Raw genomic sequence first — 5,282 nt, 5'->3', positions numbered from 1 at the left:
CCTGCTGATGTCCAAGCTGGTGCAGCCTGAGGCCGTTCCCTCTCACTGAGGACCCAGGATATATAAAATATAGGATAGCTCAGGCGAGGGAGGGAGGCAGGGAAGGTTCCTGTGCTTGCTGGTGAGCCGTAATTATGCTCAGAGCCTGTGTCAGCGACTACACTTGTTCCACTTGTACAGCACAGGGCTGGTGCCTTGTTTAACAATGCACAGCTCATTGTTCTCGCTGCAGCCCTCAACGCCACCAAATTGATACTGCTTTTCCACAGGCAGGCAGATAAGGCACGTGCTCAGCACACTGGCAGAGCCACGATAGCATCACCGCACACAGGGAAATTAAAAACCGCCACATGGCGACAAAACCCCTCTTCCTGCCTCGGCAGCAGAGGAATTCCCAGCTGGAATTACAAAGACGAGCGCAAGTGAGAGGGATGTGCCACCCTGAGGGGAGGAAATCCTACTGTAAGGGATGGGAGCAGAGGAAAACCACTGGAACCAAAACTGCATCGCTCACTGGGGAAGCCAAGTCACACCTGAGGTTGTCCCTGTAAATTTAGGCTGGGCTTTAAAACAACTGATGGTTTTAATGCCCTTCCCATGCCAAAACACTCTGCCCTCAGCTGGGACACAGGGAAGTGTTGTTTCTATGGCAGAGGGTGGGAATCTGTCCCAAATCTGTCCCGTGCTGCATTCGGGAAAGAGAGGAGATTAAGAAGCAGGAGAGAACTGGAAGGAGAATGGTGAGCATGAGATTGCTTCTGACAGGCAGACGCAGTGGCAATTTTTTCCCTGAGATGCATTTTTGTCCTTCACTGAAAAGTGCTCATTTGTTGTAGCAGAACTATTCAAGATTTGGAAGCATTCACGAGGAATTTTCTGGGTTGGAAAAACATGGTTTGAAATTATCAAGGCACCCCAGTCTCATGCAATCAGGACACAAACTCTGGGAAAGTCTTGAGTCGAAATTTACCCTTTCACTTGAAGTTTAAACTTGAATGCTTTAAAATACCCTAAAACTTAAAATCAAAATGGAACAATCTAAAGTTATTGGAGGAAAGGAATGACCCAATCTAAACTGTATTTCTACTGGTCATCTGGGGAAAATTGGCAACACATCGACTTTTTGCTTCAATTTGGGATAGATTTCTGTCAGTCAAAAAAAAAAAAATTGTTTTCTGCCCCACACTTTTCCTCTTTCTGTTTGGTGCAACATGAGCACGCTGAGGGATGTCTGCAGTATCTGGGTGTGTGGGACCCTGCGATCTCTGTGCCCAGAACCTCTCAGAGGAGTCTCTCCCTGTGCCAGGCTGGGCAGCAACTCTGGTGCTGGGCACCATTCACCCCAAAGGGAAGAAATTATCATTTTCTCTTGTCTCATCCCTGGAGAATAGAAGTTTTCTCCTCTTTTGAATTAAATTTACCCAGTTTTTTTGCACCTCTAGCTTTCCCCCAGCCTGGAGGAGCTCTGAGAGGGCAGTGGGAAGGGGAAGCTCCAGCATGGGGATGTGGGATGCTGTCCTGGCTGGATACAGGGGCCCTGTCAGGGCCTTCTCTTCCTCAAGCCAAGCCACTTGGAGAAGACAAGCAGTTTTCCAGAGCTTCTGCCTTCTGCCAGTAACGACCCTCTGGAGTATTCCCATTTCCATAGATTTACTGGCTTAATGCTTTGTTAGAATGATAAAAGCCAGTTAATTATCCCTTACGAGATTCTGCCTCCCCACCTGCCTTCCTCGGCCCCCCCAGCCCGGCCTCCCCACGGCTGTGTATTTATCTTTTGTTCATCCATTTGATTTGGAGGCGAATAAATTGGGAAAGCTGGAGTGATTCATGTACTGTGGATTGCATATTGATCTGGCACGCTCTCCTCCTTAAAGCCCCCATTAGTCACGCCGATCAATGGCTCCTGGATGGGAACCCGTGCTCGTGAAGCCAGGACGGGAGGTGCAAGCTGGGGAAAGGTCTCTGCACTTCACAGCCTCTGCCCAGCCCCTTTTATTGATTTTGTTTTGGTTTTGTTTGTTTTGGTTTTTGGGGTTTTTTTTGGTGTGTTTTTTTTTGTGCTGCTTTGTTTGTTTGTTTGTTTGTTTGTTTTCGGTTTTGTTGTTGTTGTTGTTGTTGTTCTTGCCAGAAATTTGGATGCTTAAAATTTTGCAGAGGCGGGATGGCTCTGCTGCACTCCCAGCCCCTGAGACCTTTCCTGGTGCAGTTTCTAAACACTTCCAGGAGCTGCTGGTGATTTTATCTCTGCCAGTGAACTTTTTCTGATGGGTATTAAAAGCCACGAGGTGAAGGAACATGTTGTTTTGCAAGCTGCTGGAGAAATACTTCCTCCTACGTGGAAAAAACACAGGGTTTTCCATCAAGACAGGCTGCTATCAAAACAGTATCACTGTACACGAGCCTGGCATTAGCCAATCTTCCAGCAGAGCTCATAAAACGCTTTACCGAGACACAGCAGCATCATATTCCTCGGAATAAAGACACAACCAACACCTCCACCGCTAAATGGGGCTATTTAGTGAGCCATCAGAGAAGCCATCAGCACCACCAAATCCACGCCTCAGCCCCCTAACTCCCTGCTTGTTTCCTTTTCTTATTCACTTCCACAGGGGGCTGGGAAATTCCATGCAGGAATGTGGATCCATGGCGCATTTTCCCACCCCCTGGTGCGGGTGAAGCAGTTTTAAGGTCGGCGCTGAGGTGACGCACACCCCAAAATGCCGCAGGTCAGTGGTTTTCAACCTGCACTTCGAAGAATTTTGGGGGTCAGCAGATGAGGGACCTGCAAGAAGGAGCTCAGAAAAGCCAAGTTGTTGTCAGCAGGCTTAACTGAGGTCTTCAGGGGTCAGGGAAACCATTCCTCCACGAGAAACTTAAAGGGATCAGAAATAAAAAAAGGGACTGAAAGCTCGGTATGTGACTGGGGCTAAGCACTGGAACACGAGGAGAACAGGAGGGCCTTTTGGGCTGTTTAATTTTAAGGGTTTTTATATTTCTCCCAGGCTCGGTTCTCCTCAAGAGGTTTTGTGTCCTGTGTCAGAAATCCTTCTGGGCCAGGCAACACAGCTCTGAGCTGCTCCCGGAAACAGCAGGAAGAGCATTCTTCTTGTCCCGAGTGTGGTTTATAACACGAGTGTGCCCTGAGAGAGGGACTAGATGTCCCTCAGGCTCCTGCACTTGTCCCATGGCTATTCCAGAAGCAGGAGCAGCTCACCCCAGGCTCAAAGCCACAGTTCTGCCCACACTAACAAAGCAAAATCAATTAATTTGCTTTGGGAATCCTTCCTCTGCTGGTTTAGTCGAGCCATAAATCATTCTCTCTGTTCAGGGTTGGTCCCAGCCTGTCCCTGCTGGGAACAGCATCCCTGGGAGCAGCGAGGAGCATTTGCTGTGCTTCACTAGCTGGGTCTGGCCAGAAGACCTCTCTGCATCTCCATTTTCCCAAACTCAATCCTGCCCTGAGGCTGCCGGGGCCTGGTTGTGTCCTTTCCACAGGGTTCCCTTCTCCATGGTGCTGGATCTGCAGCAGAGCAGAAGAGCAGGGTGAGCCTGGTGCTGTCAGGCTGATAAAAGCCTCCAGCACCCTGAGATGTTGCTAACACGTTCTGCCTTGCCAAGCTCGGGCTGATGGGCGCTCCTGACAGGCAGCAGCTTCCCTGGGTGTTAAACATTAATGGCTTTCCAGCTCTGCCTCTGGATTTTCGGTTGCTGAGGTGTCAGCCCAAGACAGGACAATTACCGCCCGAGTTCCACACACACACCCCCCCAGGGAATGGATTGCCCGGCAGTGATTAAAGGGACTCAGTCGAGGGTGTGTCACAAGGCAGGGGCACAGGACACTGCTGGCCTGTGTCACCCATCCCCACCGAGGGAGAGGAGTGCAGATGTTCTACCCAGTATCCAATTACTCCTGTTAAAACCCAGAGCCACGCTCCAAATCCATCACCATTTTCCTCTGCTTCCCTCATTTTGGATGAGTCTCCCAGTCCCCATCTGCATCCTCACCTGATGCATCTCTGCAGACGTTTGGCTCTCTGCTCTCCCCAGCAATAGCTGCTTTTCAGGGCAGCTGATCAATGGCAATGTTGTATAAAGTCTCAGCTGCTTTTTTTACCCTTCCTTCCTTTGTATATGATTCACAATTTTGTCTTTCAGGAAAGCTCATGTCAGTGAAATATGTCTCCTCTGTGAAATTTCGCCAAGCTGAGGGTTTTCCCTGCTGAAAATATCTGAAACTGCAAGTGTTAGAGGTTTTGGTACAAATCTGCCTTCATGAGACTCACCACTTGGAACGGATTCAAAATTTCCTTCATGGCCACATGATCTTTCACATAGGCTAGATTTGAAAACAAACTCGTTTGCTCTGCCAAAAAGGGAGGAATCCTCTCATGAAAACAGGATGAGTTCCAATTCAGCAATGATCCATGTAAACACAAAAATATAGGGTGCCATCTTTCTTTCATAAATCCTAGGCATTAAAAGATCAGCTAACAGAAAGTGGCATGACTGCTTTGAAACCCACATCATTTGCACTGCTGGATGGAAAAACACGGACACGGGAAATAAAAACAGGAGGACACAAATGTTAATTACTGGAGAAACAGTCCTTTCCTAAACTGCGTGTGAGCCTCATGTGTCTCTCTGCCTCTTACTCTCTTCTGGCTGGAGGACTCCAGCTCAAGGTTTGGCCCAGCCCCACAGGGATTGGGAAGAGGAGACACAACCCAAGCTACAGTTCCAGATCTTTCTGTAGTCCCATCCTGCTTGTGCTGCACCAGGTTACGTGCTGGCTCTGGGGTGCTGAGGATCCCCCTCCCTGCTGACTGCTGGGACCATGTGAGGAGAACATCTCCCCGTGACCCAGGAGCTCGGTGTGAAATGAAACCCTGCAAGTTTCTCCAACCTCAGCAGCTTTTTTGCGGCAGAGGTTCGGAGTAAGCCAGACATGCTCCTCAGGGGAAGCAGCCTGTGACGTGATGCTGTGCACTGCACTCACCCCAAGCCCCTGCAGGCTGGAGACCCTTCCCTCTGTTATAAACGACCCAGATCCGAAATGGATATGAGTTATTAAAACTCATCGAGAACGCAAAAACATTGGCAAAGCACAAAGCCAGCGTGCTGGGAGCGCAGCTGGTTGCCACAGGCTCGGCCACAAAATGGCGGCCTGGCCTTTTACACCCCGGCGGCTGAGGCGGCGCAACCCCGGCGTTCCCATGGCCACGCCCCCCTGTCAATCTCCCCCGAGCCCGCGCTTTTCCGGCTCTGAGGCGATCGGGCTCTCG

The sequence above is a fragment of the Corvus brachyrhynchos genome, unplaced genomic scaffold, assembly GCF_000691975.1.
Source record: "Corvus brachyrhynchos isolate BGI_N302 unplaced genomic scaffold, ASM69197v1 scaffold46, whole genome shotgun sequence".
NCBI lineage: Eukaryota > Metazoa > Chordata > Aves > Passeriformes > Corvidae > Corvus > Corvus brachyrhynchos.
Note: the sequence above shows the minus strand (reverse complement) of the source record.